General features: G+C 42.6%; 1 protein-coding gene across 10 annotated transcripts in view; it reads right to left on the reverse strand.

Moving 5' to 3' along the window:
* Positions 1–19825, reverse strand: part of CNKSR2 (connector enhancer of kinase suppressor of Ras 2) — a 361202-nt gene that overhangs the window by 20155 nt on the left and 321222 nt on the right. The window lies entirely within an intron of this gene.

Raw genomic sequence — 19825 nt, forward strand, 5'->3', positions numbered from 1 at the left:
AAAAACTGCTGTCACAGAGATCTGCCTCATTTCAATATTTCAGATGACCAGTCAGTATTGTGAAAGTAAGAATGGAGGGTAAGAAAAAGGGATAGATCATCTTATATTACCTAATATTAAATGCTTAGTAGCACCATATATTCAAAATATCATCATAAAGTTGAACCTTAAGGAGTCAGTGGTTTTAGCAGAGGAAGGAGAAGAAGGGATAGGAAAAATATATATTAAAATTATATAGCTATAGTGTGCATGTAAAAGCATGAGTGCATGTGTGTGTATACATACACATAAATCCAGTAGGCTAGCATTAAGTATATACAGTGTTTCTTTTACTATACGTGCATGTATTTTACAATATATAATTATTCATATTACTTGAAAATCCGGTGTGTTTTATATATGTATAATTATGAATAGTTTTACTTTAAAAAAATTGAATTCTCTGTAAGAAAGGGCCTTGGGGTTAAACTATACAGAATAAAATGGTTTGGAGATAGAAATTAATTGGTGAGGTTCATCTATTCACTCTCAAACTCTGAAAAAGTTTTCAGTAGAAAGCATCTATAATAGATCTTTCCTCTAAAAGAAAGAATCAGGGAGGTCTGCTTTCATCTTTGAGCTTGTAGCAGGTCACAATGGCTGAGGAAGCAGTAAAGAGATACTATCACAATAACAGAAGAGATTAACAGTTTCTGGATAGAAAGAACAATACTATGTAAAAAAATACAATTCAGTGATACTTTTTGGCTGACAGACTGCATATGGACTTCTCTGACTATTGCAACACAGCATATTTATGTAGCTGAAACCTAGTTAGGGTCTGGTTTGACAGGTGACACTTCTCAAAGATTTTTTGATGAGATATTCTGTGAAGAGAAAATTTAGTAATTTTTTAAATAAACATTATGGTACTATCATGATTCCTTTTTTTCATGAATGTGTGCTACTATTGGAGTTTTTGGTAACAGTCATTGATCGTAACTGTAGAGACACGTATTAATATTTCTTTGGTTGCTTGAAAGTGAATAAAATGAAATATTGTACTTATTTATCAAACATACTGGAGAATTTTTTAACTTTATATTATTATTTTACTACTTCATATTGATTGCCATTAAAAAGACAATAGGTGTCACAGGTTATTCCCATATTAATAAGAAGTATCAATAAGCGCACAGTAAATATTGATAAATATTTGCTTTTTAATTGTAAGTGTTGTACTGGATTATCAGAAAACTAGCTTTTCTTTTTGCAAAGCAATCACGATCTGACAAGTTTTTTATAGCATTTGCTAAATAACTTATATAGAGAAATTCCAGCTGATGGGTTATTTGTGAACTACTGATTTTGGCAACTTGATAAATCAGTGATATTGCTTATGCTTTCTCACTAGCTACCAGCTTTTAAAGATAATTTAGGCAAACAGATGGGAAGTAGTGAAAAAGCAATGTACATTCTCAGATGAACAGTCATTTGTGTTACATTTTATGAAAACTATGACAGTTGCAAACATTTTGACAAATAAACTAGCTGTGGTTCACATACAACAATTAGTATGACCCTATGAGAGACAGTGAAATGATCATATCACATTTAGGCCAGGTACAGACATTATACATAAATCAGTATACATGACCGAAAACTGGTCTAAATCCATAATAGTACAGGAAGTTTGTCACATACAGACTGGATTAAAAATGGCAGAACCCAGTCTAATAGGCCTGGATGTAGTATCAGACTTGAATGATTTAGGGTAGACCAGTCTATCTTTTGTACTAGATCCTCTCTCAAGTCAAGTTAAGTCACAGTCCCCTGACACCTCAGCCTGCTTTATGGACCCCCACTAATCTCCACTCACTGGGTGGCATGCTAGACTTGGCTGTGCTTGCCTGCTCCAGCTGAGCAGGTTCTCCCAGAGTCAGCCGTAAGCAGGAAGTGGAGCCAGGAGCCAGACCAGCTGTTAATGGTGGCTGGGTGGTGCAGTCCCATCTGTGCCCTGAGCCAACACAGCTCCTCTTCCCAGCCCTGCTCCCCTGCCAGTGCCTGGTTGTCCCTGCCCTGCTGCTCACAGCCAGCAGCTGGTGGGTGGGGGGGGCTAGGGAGAGGGGCCATGCTGGCCAGCAGGAATGGCCAGCTGCTTGGCTGGGCTCGGCATTCTGCAGCGGCCTTATGAGAGGTGTGTGGGAGTGCCCCCTACCTGCTGCTCTCAGCCAGCGCAGGCCGTTTATGCCCCACCCCCACCAAAGGGCAAACATCTGTTCTGCTCACTCCCGACCAAACCTAAGACATGTAAAGTAAAGCACAAAACATAGATCGCTCCCACCTTGGGCTTTTTGAATGTCTGCACTTAGCGCCAATCATCAATTGATTGTTGTGTTATTAAAATGGCTCTGAGGGCAAATGACTTCCCTATGGGAATTACACAACCAGAAGTGCCTGCTAGAAATCTTTGACTATGTCAAGAGCTAATGCAGTCATTTAAGAAATTTGTGGTCCCTAAGAGGAAGCATTTGGGCAAACCATCAGTGGCAGGTACTCAGAGCCATCCCTAGGGGTGTGCGGGGCCCAGGGCATAGCAGCCCATGTGAGGCTGGGTGGGGGTGGTAAGCGGCCACAGCACGAAGCGTGAGGGGAGGGGAGGTGAGTAGCCAAAGCGTGGAGCCAGCAGTGCACGGTGACCGTGCCCGTACACCACGGTCTGTGGGCCCCCCCAAAGCGCAGGGCCTGGGGTGGTCACCCCAATTCACACCCCCTCGGGACAGCCCTGCAGGTACTTATCAAGTGGCTGTGACAGAACACAGAGGGTTTGTGCTGAGACATCAGACCTTGAAGAGACTGGCATACACAGCGTTTTAAACAAAAGGAGGAGTACGTAAGGTGAAACACTGCGTATCTTTCCCCCTGAGAGTTGTATACAGATAATGAGGGCATATCAGCAGTCATAAATGAGCAGCTAACTCGACTAAGATTTTTCACTTTGATCTGATTTTTAACAAAATGCATAATGCTTTAGTTCAGTCACCTGGGAGCATACCTTCTTATAAATGCACGTATTACGTATTTTAATTTCTAAACAGATTACAATCTGCCTGATGAATACAAAGACCATGTTTCCAACATATTTTCTCATTAATAAAAAGTACAAGAATACCAAGGTAATAGAACTTATTCTTGGAATAAATACTGAATTTACAGAAAAATAAATCTCTGCATTCATACTTCACAGCAACATCCAATAAAATCCTAATTAATTCCTGTTATTTTTCTCTTTTTTGATTCGTATACCAGTACTTCTATGTCAATCTATATACTGAAGCTTAGAATTAACTCTGAGCAGGAGATCCTCTTTATCAGCTATTCCACTATTTCTAGTGTTGCATTTACACTAAAGGCCAAATTTTGTTGATTGGATACTCAGTCTAGGAATGACTATATAAGCTGGGGAAAGAAAATGAATCCTTCCTTACAAACCACAAAGGAACCTCATGACTATTTCTAGATCTTGAGGGCTGCTGTAACTCCTGTGGCTGCCACACTTCCTGTTCTATCATGGAAAAAGCCAATGTATCTGAGTGTTTTTAATCACTATTTGACAAATGAAGAGTCCTATGCTGGCAAATTTATAACTGTTCCTCTTTAAAGAAAGGGAAGTCACCACAATCTTCAGGATAGTACACATCATACAGGAGCCCTGCAGAAACAAGAGAGAACTGCAATGTTTCTTGCACTAAAGGGCATCAATGAAACAGTCAGTGTTGTCTCTCAGTACTCAATGTCTCTTGCTAGCCTGGTTAGGAGATGTAAGCACATCCAACGTAATACATGCAATGTAGCAACAGGGAGTTATTTTGAGGAAAAAAGACTTATTGCTTAAAAAAGATTATGTTAAGAAAATGTTTAATCTTTACCATCTCTTCTTTACTGAAATTTTAAAATATTTCTCATTTGTGAAGAAGGCAGGATAAAAATTGCAGGTCAGGGTCAAGATATGGCTGACTGTCATCCTTATTTATCTTCCCACAGGGGTGGGGTTACTAAATACCACCACTCTTATATACATAAGCACTGTTTCCTGCCCTACCCTGCTATACTCCCTGTAGCAGGGTACTGTTTGTGTCTGCCACTTTAAGACCAGAGCCAACCAGCCAGCAGGTGCTTGATTGCAGCAGCCATTTTTAGATCCCTGGCTGTCTATATAGATCAGTTCCCTGACATTGCCTGGCTGTGAGGCTTCTTGAAACATTCTGGAGGTAAGGTGGAGCTATAGGGGATGGCTAGGAGGCTCCTGGTCCTGGGCATGACTAAAAACTGCACCCTGCCAGGAGTAGGTGGCTTGGTGCGGCTCTCAGTGGTGCGGGAGCCCCCAGGAAATGCCAGGCCAGTTACCATCCTGGTGGAAAGTGGGTTGGGGTGCCTTATCCCCAGCTCCCACAACCAGGTGGGTCACCTGCTAGTAGGGCCCAGTGAGAGGGCAGACCCCAGGAGATAAAGTGGGGCTAGAGACTCAGAGACCTGATAGAGAGAGTACCCTTGACTGGTTAATGCAGGGGCCAGGACCAGATCAGTCAAAAGGGCCAGGGGCTTACCACGAGGGACATCCAGAGCTAGGAAGGCCTGGGTTTTCCAACTGGCCTTGGAGGTGAGGCCAGGGCCTGAATGGCCAAAGGTCCCAGGGGGACCACACCTGAGAGGGGAAAATATTTTCAGGGAGCTAGATAGCCTGAATGAAGGTGGGGTAGGCTGCTGGAATGGAGGGATCTTAGAGGGGTCCTGATTGGAGAAGTCTTGGGCCCAGAGTGGGGCCGGTGATGTTGACAACAGTAGATGCCATCTGCAAGCATGGGGTGTGGTGTAGGGGAGGTACGGAGCCACAGATACCACCCCTGGCATCAGGGCATGAAATGGGCAGCCTCCCACCTAATTAAGATCATTAAATAATTAACAAGGCATGGCAGGTGATTAGGTGGGTGGTTGGCCCAGAAACAGGTGGGCGAGCCAAAGGTAAAATTGGCCTTGAGAAGGCCCCCTGTTATACTCTCATAATGGTTTGATATCCATCTCTATTAAATACCCAAGACCTCTATTTATAGAATAATAGTGCTGCAAAGCAAAATGTAAAAAATCTGGAAATACCAAAATTAATTTTGTCTCTATCAATTTAACTGTGCGTCTTTGAGCATACACACCCTACAAAATAGTAAACTGCTTTTTTCCAAATAACTTACACCTTTTGTTACAGAGTATAGTTTTTTTTGCAGAACCAGAGCACTAAGTAGCCACCCTGAGCTACCACAGGTGATTATTTGTAGATTCAGTTAGTTTGCAAAACATACAGTAGGATAACCATGAGAATTTTCCAGACTGATAAGTATAATGCTGTGTAAGTGAAGTGACACACTTTATCCTTTCCAGTAAGGATGTAAGCACAGGTAATAAAATAAAATAAATATCAAGGAGAGTATGTGGGGGGAGGGTAAATGGGCAGCATGTAGCCATGCAACCAAGCAGAACACACAGTACCGTTTGGATTTTAGTGGTCCAATCTTAGTAATTTATCAATTCTGAGAGTGATTATTGACCTTTCTGTGTATTTGCACTCCAGATTATTCACAAAAGAAGAGTGCATTTATAGTGGATAGGTTTTGTTCAATGCCTGTTCTTATAACCAACATGAAATTAAATTAGTCAAATTATCTGCGATTACCTAAAGTTCAACCTAATTTGTCAAAACCATCCTAGCTTATACAGTAGAGGGATCAAACAGATAAAACAGTCTACAATTCCAGTATTATTGCCCCTGTAATGAATACAGTGTTGTTCCAAGATGAGCTATTTCCTAATTTTGCTTTGGATTTGAGGCTGGGAAATCCTAATACTGGTTACTCCATTTCATTCTTTTTTACTGAAGAAACTTTTCTTCATCCTGTGTTCTCCATTAAAAAAAAAGACATATGGAAGGTATAAAGCCAATCAGTGTTATCATCATAACAAAAACTGTTTTGTACTCATTGCCTTTCTGGGAATATGTCTTGTTAATCAACTTTGGGATAATGAGAGGAAGAGCAAAATACTGATTTTGTGATTCCATAATATTTTAAAATATTTTATCAATGAACTAACTATTCACAGGTATTCTCCCTATTTTTAGATTGGTATGAGGATGATGATGCTTGGGATATGACTTGTTCCACTTCTGTAGAAGTGGTCACCAACCAGTCAATTTTGATTCACCGGTAGATCTCGGAGCCTCTTGGAGCCAATCTGAGGCTGGGGTGAGGGGCTGAGTGCCCACATGCATGCACGTGTGTTTCCTAGCCCAGCAGGTCAGCCCACGGGGGAGAGAAGGAGCAGGGGCTAGATCGGGGCCCCTGCAGCGAGGGACAGTGATGCAGAGGCAGGAGCAGGGGTAAGTTGAGTTGGGCCCCAGCTGGGTGGGACTTACCTGCTGGGGAGGTGCATCCCCAAATAATTTTTTCTCCCTCTGCCTCAATCTGCCCCACCTTTTCTCCCCAAAGACTTGGTTGCTGGGCTGGAGGGGGACTGGCGGCGGTGCACGATAGATCTTGGTCTGCTTTTAACTGCCAAAAGTGATCTCCTACTTAAAAAGGTTGGAGATCACTGCTCTAGACCCTCCCTTTTTGTCTGGAACACTGATTCTCAACCAGGGTCCCATGGCACCCTGAGATGCCTTGAGATCCTTTTAAGGGTGCCGTGTTGGGCCACACAATGTTAGGCTTGCAAACATGATTCACAAGATAAAAACAGAGATTTGACATACAAATCCATAGTTGTGGTCTTTCTGAGTTCTTTGCAATAGAAAAAACACTCTATTATTTTTCAGTAGGTAAAAAAAAGAGTGAAAACTAAGAGCTGGCATTTCCTGAAGAGTGCCCTGAATCTATCCATGGGTGCTGTGACCCTAAAAAGGTTGAGAACCAGTGGTTTAGAAGGGGAGAGTGGTGTAACAGGGCTCCAAAATAATTAACCCCAGTCCCTCAAACAACTCCGGGCTGGGAAGTCATCTGAGGCGAAAGACACATGAACAAGTTAATTTGTGGTAAATGAAGGTGTTCTGATTTTAAAAAGCTGTGAACACACAACACAGCCTCTAAAAGCAGTTTAGAAAAGTTACCCTGGATACACAGGGGTTTCAATTTATCACACATTCAAGTGCATGCCTCTCAATGCATAGCTTCCTCAGGGCTCACAGTTCCAAAAGCACAGCCTGCTCACTTGTATGAAGCTGCCACAATGCAGTGTGTCCCAGTTTTATGCCTTGAGCTTTGCCTCGATCCATTCCACCTTCCTCCCACCCTGAGCTGAGAGCTCTGTGTTCTGCCAGAGGCAGAATCTCACCCTGTATATCTTTGCAGCTTGTGTCATTACTTTTGGGAAGGGCAGTGCTTCACACTGTTTTGTACCCATTTTGCAGAACTACAAATGCCTACATGGCTGCATGAGGTATATGGTGCCACAAACATGTCTGCAGCACCACATACCACAAGTTCAGCTGTTTTCCATGCTGCAAGGGAGCAGTGCGGGGAGAGGGAAGGTTTTACACCTGGATATCCGGGGGCCAAAAACCCCCACTTACACAAAAAAACAACAAAAACCGAAGCGGCACACACTGGGGTAGTGTGTGCCACTCAATACTGGAGCCTGGCTGGCTGAAGACATGCTCCAGCTGCTGGGCAGGCTTCGAGTGGCAGGATCGCTATTGCTGCAGCCTTGGGAGACTGACCCCCAGGCTCCATGTAAGGCTGCTGGGGCCAGCCCAGTGCTGGCCCCAGCCTCCTCTATCCCACCTGGGGTAACCTGCCACTCTCCAGAAGGTGCGTGACACAGGCATTCCTCAGGGACAACTAGAGGCAGCACAGGGTGCATTGCTGCTAGTTGTCCCCAGGGAACCAAATATCCACACTTGTATGGATGTGGCCCATAAGGTCAGGCTGTGGAGCATCAGACCCAATAATGACAGATATGGATATAGGTATAAACCTTTAGGCAGAGAGCGGTATATACATTTGACAGACCAAACAAATACACTATTCTGTATTTTTCCTTCCTTGTCAGCTATTTCCTGTCTCCACCTGCTGCTCTGCTTTCTCCTTGTTTTCACGTTTCACTGCTCCATTTAGCACTGGCAACACTCACACCATGTAGCTATGAACAGAGAAAGTTTAACGAGCTGCTGGTATAGAGGGTTTTATAGCTTAATAGTGATTTGGTGCCTGATGTGTATATATTCAATTTTAAAAGCTAATGTAAAAGGCGTTAAGTTTGAAAGATGAAGAGTTCAAAAGTGTGGCAATGTCAATGTTAAATTAACACAAATAACCCAGGATCTGTATTGTTGGGCATAAACCTAATGACCTCAAAAATTCAAACATCGTGCATCAAGCCTCAAAAACAGAACAGCCTCCAAAACCACAAGAATTCTTTAAAATTTGTTTTTGCTTTCTCCTGACTTGCCTTCTGATTTCTGAGTCTTAAGGACACATTAGCATTAACTAAAACTATAAGGTCAACAATGTTTATAAAAAAATAAACAGGTTCTCATCAGGACTTTAACAATGAACCAAAATTGCAAGTTGGCAACACCTTTACAATCTGTACTCACAATATTAATCTGTTCCCAAGGCCCATACCTCACTTCAGTTCACAGAAGTGCTTATTAGGCATTATACTGGTTGTCTATACCAGGGTAAGTTTTAAATGAATGATTTAACTATTGCTTCACTTATTGGTTATCACCTGACCTCATATCAATGCAGTGCACAATAGCTAACAATCATGCTGAATGGAGATGATTGATGCCTCCCTCAGTCACCTCCCAACACTAACATCCTGCTGAGGGAATGCAAATAAGGGAGGGGAAAAATTAAGAAAGTTTATTATATACAATGATGATGTTACTTTATTCCCTTAGGTCCTGAAAACAGCAGAGAAACATCACTGGAGTATCATACTTAAACAAACAAAGCTTAGTGTTGGAAATATTTTTGTCTTTGCTCCAGTCACAATATTCTTTAAAAGGATCCCTATGACTTTGTGTGATATTGTTACTTTGGATGCCTAGCTACCTTCAATATTAAAAACACACCGAGGAAAATGTACATGCATACATCCAAGTGGTAATATTCACTTTTTGCAGTGATGTAACCTTGTAATATTTTACAGTGTACAGATAATTCATTAAAGCTTGGAATACCTTTGTACAGCTGAAGGGGCAAGACAGGAAGAGCAGAGGGGATAAAGAATGGGAGACAGCTTAATATAAATTTAGAGGAAAGGCTGAGCAAGACCAGAAGCAGTCATGAAAATTAAGACAGCAATTCTAAGTTGAATTTGGATATGTAAGCCAATCAAGTTAGAGATATTAGGGTTCTATATTATACAGAAGCTCAGGGTGCTGACAGACATGCAGCTCTCTGCTTTAATGTATGGCACTTCATAGAAAGCACCATGAGTTACAGCAAACTGCTAGATCTCAACCCAACAGAGTTTCAACATGAGTTACAGCAAACCCATTCCCTGTTTGGTTGGGGGGAGGAAGGATTGAGCTCCACTTCAGAGCAGACCCAGGAGAGAGAGGTTGTGTGTCTGCAGCTTTTTTCCCCTAGCCTCCCCACCCAGCTCTGGCACCATCTCCAGGATCAGAAAGACCTCTGGTCTGGGTTGTGCCCAGCCTGCACTGGAGTGGGGGTCTCCAATCCACCTGCCTCCCACTCCAACGAAGGCTGGGCAAACCCTAGATGGGAACTCTCTCCCCTTACCCACTCTCATCATGCAGACAGCACCACGGTTGGGGCTGGGTTGCATCAGCCCACCCCTCCTGGGTTGCATCAGTCCACCCTGTCCTTGCAGACAGGGACAAATAGAAGTTAATGAAGGCACTCCACTTTGGAGCACCTTCATTCGAGCCTTCGTTAAATGAAGGTTCATATGTCGCATGATCAGGCACTTGAAGTGCTCTGCAGCGGTACACTTCTGTCAGAACACGGCGGTAGAGAGCTTCCAAGGGATGATAGCATGACGAATATCACTTCTGTCAGCACCCTCAGGTTATCTTTACAGCTCATTTTGAATATAGACAACATGATAGAAGTCTTGTCTTTTTTCCAACAAATTTAACCCCAAACATGGTGCCTATCAACTTGAAATAACTCACGTGCATAAAAGTTTTATCAGCATGGGCAGATCTTGGATTCTGAAAATGGTGGGTGCAGGTGGTGTAGTGCATCATTGCATAACACACCATTCATTTTTCTCCAATTTAAAACAAGATAGTAGCTGTACTAGTGTGCCAAGGACTAAGAGTCATATCATTCTGTTTAAGATCTAAGCAAAAACATATATAACTGAGCTTGGGGCATCTGACTGCCAGCAGAAGAGTAGGGCAGACACCTGGTGCCAGGGGGGGTATAGCTGTTACCTCCCCAAGCTCAGCCTGACGGTGGACAGACTTTCTCCTTGCACCTCAACATATGGGTTTCTCAGACACTCCACTATGCCCCTCACGGTCCTTAAGCTTTGCCCCAGCACCTCAAATACCCACTGGCTCCACTGTCCCGTTATCCCACATATCCCCATGTTCAGCTCGACCCCATTGTGCCCAAGCTCTACCAGATCCCACCATCCCCCCTCATTCCCCACTGAGTCCTACCCTGCCCCCTCCATGCCCCATGAACTCACTGTATCCTGCACAGACCTGTGTCCATTATGACCTAACCTTCCTAACCCCTCACCATCCCCCTCACACCTCCCCTGCCCCTTTGAACATACAAACCTCACTACAGTCCCTCACAGACACAGGAACCACCTCATGCACAATTCCTTTTGTCCCAACACCCCCTCACACCCATTATAGGGCCCAAGCCCCTCATCACACCCTTCAGTGCCATCTGTCCCTCACCCCCAACTCCCATCATGTTCTATCCATGTGCTGCCCTGGTTGTGCTGATTCAGTCTCCCACCTCCTCTGTTGTCTGCTGCAATGAATAACTCAAGAATGGGTCACTGTGGTAACTTTGCAATTTCCTTCTGTTTCTGACCATTATGCTGTGCCATGGACACCCTGGGGGGGCCAACCAGAGAAACATTACTAGGACAACTGAAAGGATAGCTTGATTAGTGGAAGATCAAGGATTGTTAATACCCATGAAATGAAGAGATTATCAAAAATCAAGAAGATAACATAGAGCCATGAAGTCAACTGACTCCATCAGCTCCACCTGAAAAAAAATGAAGCCCTGGCAGCCAGTTTGTTTTAAACTTTGAGAGTAGTAGGAATGAATCACAATCCCCTTGTGATCCGCCCCTGTTTATCAATCAGCTATAGCTTTTGACCACCAGATCTGGAACTTTTTTATATCTCTTATACCCATAACGGGAACAAAGAAGCTGCATTTGCCACAACTAGCTAGAACATTATTGACTTGACATTGTGGACCAGCATCCATGAACAATATGGTCAACAGAAGGCCTCCAAACCTATTCCCTTCCATATTCTTGAGGATCACCTAACTCAAAATCCAAATCAAGCTATGAGATTAAGAGAAAGCAATCAGGTATGGCCAAAAAAAATCCATTTTTTTGTCACTATGTTTGCTGAACCAAAGTAAGGAATCTATTGGTAGGGATCTAGGTAAGGGTCATTGAACTGGAAGATTATTATTTAATATTTATATTCTGCAAATGTCCAGAGCTTTCAGTCAGGTTTGAAACTAACTGGATTAGGTACCATACCCATAACACCTAAAAAAAAATTAAGCATTATTCTTTGTGCAATACTTTGGCTATACTTTTGCTTTTTTAATAAAGCCTACATTACTAAATTTTCAATTTATATGACTTCAATGAGCTAAGGAGAATAGTTGGGGAGGCACTGAGTCCTGGAGGGGAGGGGAGTCAGGTGTCCCGGAAGAGTGGTCACTCCTGAAGGAAATGATCCTCCAAGCCCAAAGGGAAGTAATCCCAACACGGATCAAAAGGAGCAGGAGGGTGCAAAAGCCCCCATGGCTCACCAAACGCATCCGAGAATGTCTCCTAGCCAAAAGGGAGGTGTATACCCAATGGAAGGGAGGGGCCATCACCAGGGAGGACAATACTACGGTTGCTCAGGGATGCAGGGGGGCAGTCAGGAAGGCCAAGGTGGAGATGGAACTGGGACTAGCTACCTGGATCAAGGACAACAAGAAGTCCTTTTTTAAATACATAGGGAGCAAAAAGAAGGTACCAGGTAACGTGTGGTCCCTGTAAGACATGCTAGGAAATTGGGTCATCACGCCAGATGACAAAGCTAACATATTTAACAACTTCTTTGCCTCCATTTTCCTGAGCAGAGACTGGATCAGCCCCCCCACTGGGCCACCCTCAGGCCCCAGGGGAGGTGCATCTAGGCCGAGGGTCAGTGAGGATCTAGTCAGGGAACTTCTGGAGGGACTGGATGTATTTAAATCATCTGGTCCGGATGATCTCCACCCCAGAGTGCTGAGGGAAATAGCTGAGGTCATTGTGGGACCCCTGGCACGGCTTTACGAGTACTCCTGGTGCTCTGGTGTAGTGCCAGAGGACTGGAAGAGGGCCAATGTGGTTCCCATCTTCAAAAAAGGGAGGAAGAAGGACCCAGGGAACTATAGGCCAGTTAGTCTTACCTCAATCCTGGGTAAGCTTTTTGAGAGAATTATCCTGGCACATGTCCACGAGGGGCCAGCAGAGGAGATTATGCTTAGGGGCAACCAACACAGGTTCATTAGCAGCAGGTCCTGTCATACCAACCTGGTGGCCTTCTATGACCAGGTCACCAAATCCTTAGATGCAGGGGTAGCAGTGGATATAGTCTTTCTGGACTTTCGGAAGGCCTTCGACACTGTCTTTCACCCCATTCTCATTAAAAAACTGGGGACTGTGGTATCGACACCTACACAGTCAAATGGGGCGCCAACTGGCTGGAGGGCCGCACCCAGAGAGTGGTGGTGGATGGGTCATTTTCGACCTGGAGGGACGTGGGCAGTGGGGTTCTGCAGGGCTTGGTCCTCAGGCCTGCACTGTTCAACATCTTCATTAGTGACTTGGATGAGGGGGTAAAAAGCACCCTGTTCAAATTTGCTGATGACACTAGGATGTGGGGGGATGTGGGCATGCTAGAAGAGAGGAATAGGTTACAATCGGACTTAGGCAGTTTACAGGGGTGGGCAGATGAGAATAGGATGGGATTCAACACTGACAAGTGCAAGGTGATACACCTGGGGAGGACGAACCAGCAGCATACCTACAGGCTGGGGAACTCCCTTCTCATGAGTACAGAGACAGAAAAGGATCTTGGAGTCATCACTGATGCCAAGATGAACATGAGCTGGCAGTGTGGGGATGCAGTCAGCAGGAAGGCCAACCGCACCTTGTCATGCATCCACAGAGGCATCTCAAGCAGGTCCCAGGAGGTGATACTCCTCGTCTATGCAACACTGGTCAGGCTGCAGCAAGAGTACTGCATCCAGTTCTGGGTGCCACACTTCAAGAGAGATGTGGACAACATGGAGAGGGTCCAGAGGAAGGCCACTCGCATGATCAGGGGACAGCAGGGCAGGCCCTACAAGGAGAGGCTATGGGACCTGAACCTGTTCAGCCTCCACAAGAGAAGGCTGAGGGGGGATCTAGTGGCCTGTTACAAACTAGTCAGAGGGGATCAGCAGGCACTGGGGGAGTCACTGTTCCCCCGAGCACTGCCAGGAGTGACCAGGAATAACGGTCACAAGCTGGCAGAGGGTAGGTTTAGGTTAGATATCAGGAGGTGCTACTTCACGGTCACGGCGGCTAGGATCTGGAACCAACTTCCAAGAGAAGTGATGCTGGCTCCTAGCCTGGGGGTGTTTAAGAGGAGGTTAGATGAACATCTTGCTGGGGCTGTTTGACCCCAGTACTCTTTCCTGCCATGGCAGGGGGTCGGACTTGATGATCTGCTCAGGTCCCTTCCAACCCTACCTACTATGAAACTATGACATTTTTAACTGAAATGTTAATTCCTTTTTTGTGGCCTGTGCTCCATAGATAACAGGTATCCAGTGATCTTTCCTGATGTATTTGAACAAATAATTCAATGCGACTGACCAGTCCTGGGCAATTCACAATGTGTTACTTCAAATCTGTTTTGTTTTCATCAGAAAACCATGTTAGCTCACATACTATGAACATAAACACTACTGGCTTCTAAGGAAACCAACAAGCCATCACCTAAAATATGCTGCATAAAGAGAGTTAAACAAGATTCTGCTCTTAGAAATCTAACATAATTTTGTTTCACATAAATATAGGGTAGAGATCCTCTTTCCTGATCATAAAACAAAGATGCAATTACTCTCTCAGATGCCTCCAGCATCCTAAAAGCCCCTCTCTGCAATACTGTAGTTGCTTATTCTTTTTGAAGCAGGGAACTCCTTATTCACTTGGGGATATAAAATGGAGAATTAATGATAACACTGCACACCTGGTAGGTATTAAAAGTACAGATTATGATCTGATGAATTTTGCTTTCACTTTTTAATAGCAATCATTTTATTTGAACTCTTACTCTTACATAAAAGCTTGGACATAAAAGATACTTCTGGCAAGCCATGTATTCCAACATTTTACAACTGTTCAAATAAAAAGAATACCCTACTTGATTCTAGCTGGGCTATTTTTCTTATACTGAGCATACTGTATACCAAATATTGTATTGCAACTTTATATCTTTATATTTCAACAAACAACCAATTTCAAATCATTTCAGTCTCTGCAGGTCTGAATGAAAGTGGATATACTAAATAGTATCTTCTCCAGCTTGCTAAGCAACGAAATTTACATATGATTGAACAGAAAAAAGCAAGGTAACAAAAACCTTATTATGTCATATTGTGGATTAGTTGTTCTGTTGCTTAAATTGTTTCATTCAAGATTGCAAAACCACCCCTTAATTAAAAGACAAAAAGCAAAAATATTTGAATAAATCAGTACTATATTACAGAAGAGTCTTGGAAATGGGCTTCCAAGGGATGTGGTGTTCTCCCCTACCTTGGGGGTCTTTAAGAGGAGGCTAGATATGCAACTTGCTGGGGTCATCTAACCCCAGAGCTCTTTCCTGCCCAGGGCAGGGGCGCGGGCTCGACGACCTACTGAGGTCCCTTCCAACCCAAACATCTATGAATCTATAAGATGTCAAAACCACACTGTGGCATTTAAGAAAAAGAGACTTCTGCTCCAGAGTCCAAGCTGAGACCAAGTTATGCCTCTGACAAACACTTTCCTGTGAGGGAATGGCTTCTACTTACATACAGCACTCAAAACTTTTAAAATGAAGATCCTGACTAAATTCCTCACAAACCAGGAGAGAACAGGAAAGGGGATGCTTACACATTCAGCTGTTCCAGTGAGCTCTGTGCTCAGGACCTTTAAACACAGATACAAGGATATCGGAGGCCAAACTGCAGATCTCAGTTTGAGCCCTTGAATGCTGCTTTCTTCTTTCCTATCTCAGCATTTATTAAATTCAGAATATCTTCCTGATATTTCAGCTGTAAAGAGGTACTTCCCTTACTCTGCCTTACCTTTCTATAGGCTATAAATAATTTAATCAAAGAACTTGGGGTTGTTATAAACAGAGTGGGGACAACATAAACTGGAAAATCCCATTTTCAGATCTTTTCTAGCATTTCTGAACATTGCAGTAGCAAGGTTTGACCTTGGTCATCTTTTTTGCACCTTAGCAAAGTATAAAAGTGGTCCAGAATCAAATGAAAGTTTCAGGTGCTGAGTTCAGTGGCTGTATAAAATTACAGTCATTATTCAGAAGATCATGGAAACATTTCTGAGCCCTGACTGTTACACGTATGAAGAGTAAGATACGCGCCATGAGCTAGGTAACTGGGTCCTGACAAGGAGAGAAAGGGCTCCCATCTACTATCTGCCCCTGTGCAAAAAGATAAGGGCTTGCCCCTACCTTCCTCCTCGGTCTCCAGGGCTCATCACCTGAACTCCTCCTACCCTTTCCTAACTAGAGCACCAAAAGTCCCAATTATGCCTCTGCACTTGGGTCTGAATGAGCAAGGATAAAAACAAGCAGTTAACTTTTTCCTATCTGTCAAAATATTTCGAGCTCTAAAAATTGTCCTTGTTTCATGACAACAGAGGTGGTGGTGATAGTGCGGGAAGGATGCACAGGGGTGAGGGGGGAGGTGTTGTGAAGGGTTTTAATGACAAACAAGTGATGACATATGTAACCTGACAGTTAATGTAGTCACTTGGGAGGTGGGTATCCAAGATACAACTTCTGCCTGATTTGGATCAGGAATTTAAGTCTGGGCCCCTACATCCTCAGTGAGTGCCCTGACTGTGGAGTTACTGCCTATTCCACTGTGTCTTTTTTTCTCACACTGCTGCCACCACTCTGCTCCCCAACCTCATTCTTTTTCTTTGTAGCTACAAATACTTCCACAGACCTGCAAAATCTTTCCTAGTGAAAATGTTGTTAAAACTGATATATTCCCATGAAAAAAATGCGTTTAAATTCTTGGGTGGAGAACTAAAACATTTTTAAATATATGGAGATTTTTGGAAGAAAAATATTTTGTTGAAAATTTCTTGACCAGCTCTAATTATGAGACTGAATTTTAACCCTCTGCCTGAATTTTAAACCCCCTATCATTTGTTTGCAAATATCTAGTTGGTTTAATAAAAAAATACCACCTCTTCCATGAGTTTTGATTCCTTAAAATCCTGCTTGCTGCACTTTTAGACAACATTTGGAATATTTAATCAGAATATTTACTTCACACAGGTTTTTACAGTGAATACTTTAACTTTCACATAGAAACCCCTGTGCACTGCCCCTCAAATATCTCTTGAATAAGAACAAATTAACAGAAAAATGGTGTTTAATATGTTCTGGTAAAGAATCTAATACTAAAGAATACTGGTAAAGAGTCTAATTATCCAAAGTTTTCTAAGGAATTATACTAATGGTTTTTTTTACTAGAATGCTGTCATCCTCATGTTGAGTGACTGCTGACAAAGGTTGAAAAAATTGTGTCCTTTAGAAACAGGCAAAACAACACGATTCTTGAAATTTTATGTGGGTTTTTCGGCTCAGCCTTATAACATTTCTGCATACATAGAAAGGGACTCCTTTTTTCAAAGTGGACTGTAACTAGAAACATAAAAGCTCCTTAAAGATAGAGAAGGGCATAAAGCTGTCAATCCCCTTATTTAGCCTGTCATAGCCTAGGCTGCAAAAGACCCGAGGTTAGGCTATGGTACTGTCGATTTCAAATCTCAATTGTGTGGGCAGAGTTGATCTCCTTGGAGTTGATCTCCTTGGTGATGGGGTAGTCAGCTGATAAGTGCAGAAGGGAAGCAAGAATTACATTACGTAGCCCCCTGCAGAAACTCGAGGCTGGAGTCAAGTGCAGCAGCTGAATTCAGGAGTGATAAGAGCCTGCAGCGCTTCAGCTGCTACCTTACTGTAAGCGTTGCCATAGCAATCTGCTAGAAAACGGGATAGACTTCAAAATACAATTGGCTTTTAAGAAAACCTCAAACTAAGTAGCACTATTACACACCAGAGGGCTAGAGGTGACAGGGAGGCACTAATCTGAGCCTGAGGATGAAGGTGGGCATCATGTTTTCTGCAGAGTCTGCTGCTTAAAAGACTAATATTCACAGGCTCAGGAAAGGAAACCACTTATTCTTCTATAACCAGAAGCTGATGGATGCAATATGCTCCTATTCCATAAAAGGGCTTTAAAGAAAGTGAAAAAATCCCAGTGGTGGTGGTGCGACAATTCTGAAAGGGACACATCTATAAAAGACAGCAGTGTTCAGAAGTTGCCAGGGAACAGCGTTGTGCCCTCAGACTGAGGCTAGCCAATGAAAGTTTGTTCTGATGATGTAATGTTTCCTGAGCATCTTGTACGTGCATTGTCTCGCTCTGTGTGGGTAAGTTCTGGAGTAAACCAGAATTTTCTGGCTTTCTGTAATTTATGTATTCCCACACAACAAGCTGCTTGTTCACAGTTAAATTGGTTCAAGCACATTTTACATCAACACAATCACGCAAAATCTCAGAAATCATTAATAGAGAAAACAGCATTCAATCCAACATCCTAAACCACACTATGCATCTAAATGCCATTGCAACATACTGTCTGTCTTCTCCTACAAACCTATATCCCCAAACAACACCCACAACCAATTACTCACAAATATCCTCAACCACCTAATATTTCCTTTAATAATTATATGTTGTCTGAGTAGTTACCTCCACCTCTCATAGTCTTCAGTCTTCCATATAGACAAGTATTACACTTCTTTTTCACTTATTGATAAACTTCAGCTGTTTCTTACAATTAAAACAGAGCTTATTCACCGTCAATTCTAAACACTCCCCATTGGTTCTCTCCTTTGTACCAACTAGTCATATTGTAGACATTTTATTTCCAAAAACAAATGTATTTCCTCAAAACCTGAGTAGTTTGATGTACTCAAAGACAAACCACTTGCATTGAATTAAGTTACTAGATGTGTGGAATACACTTTTGTGTATATCCTTCCCTCTTGTGAATTTTTGACTATCATGACTTCAGCTTCACCTGATGAAAAAGAAGGTCAAGTCTAACTTTTATAATGGAGTCCTTTTTCACAAGTGCTAACAAACTAAGAAACTTCTGTTTGGTCTGCAGATCACTGTAAGTCAGAACACTTTCTGCAGGGTGTTCTCAATTATAACGGGGAGCTGCATTTCTGCTGGCACCCAAGGTGTGATTATGTGTTTATTCATGCCATAAGTATAATGTACTGACTGCTGTGGTTCAGCGGTACAATCCTTGTCTGCCACATGGGAGACCCAGGTTTAACTCCCCACACATATGTACAGCCATCAAGGCACCAAATGTCTGGACTTGGTCTGGCCCTTGGATTCTAGCTCAGTGGCCTAAAGGTGGGATGGAAGATCTGTGCATCCTCCACTCCTCCATAATTCTGCCTTGGCATACACATCAAAGGTTCTGGTGATCTCTCATGTGTACACCATGATCCAGAAGGATCAATGGCAGCCTACAAAGTGAAACATGTAGAGAGGGCCTTATTATTTTAATGTGTAACAAAGAAATTTGCTTTCACTGCAAGTGAAAATTTCAAAGCATCTTTAATAACAGAATTTTACTGATGCCATGTTTCTTTGCTAACAGTCTCCTAAATACTTTTATTCCAAGCATGCCAGTGGAGGTTCTATAGGACTGAACACCTCATGCTGGTGATACTATTGCTACAAATAATAAAAATGGAATTAAAGGAAAATTACAACTTACCTTTCATATATACCATGAAGTGTACCTTATCTTACAATTGTGGGTAAATTGGAAAGATGAAACAAGAGAGCATTCTAAGTTATTTAAAACTTAGGCTCTCTTCCAAAAGGGGAAGTTGTAAAAACACAGGAGCTCCAAATACTCTTTCATGATACCTTTTCTAGTATCTCATATATTTTTATGGATTTATTATGATTACAGAAGGAATGAAGTTCATTGTGTACTCTGCGATACATTTATGAAATTATTTTGGAAAACAAAGAGATGTCATCTTAAATTTAAGGCTTTTATCATAAGTGGTAACAGAACTGTGAACTTTCTGGTTTGGAATTTAGTTTAGCTGGTTATACTGTAGTACTTGAGTACTCTTTACGAACTGTATATCTGCTACGAATAATTATCCTTTTTCACAAGAGGTGCATAATATATATATATATATATAAACTATAAGACACAAAAGGCTCTTTATCAGATTAACCTAGATA

The sequence above is a fragment of the Crocodylus siamensis genome, chromosome 1 (genome assembly GCF_052110815.1).
Source record: "Crocodylus siamensis isolate JL-2025a chromosome 1, ASM5211081v1, whole genome shotgun sequence".
NCBI lineage: Eukaryota > Metazoa > Chordata > Crocodylia > Crocodylidae > Crocodylus > Crocodylus siamensis.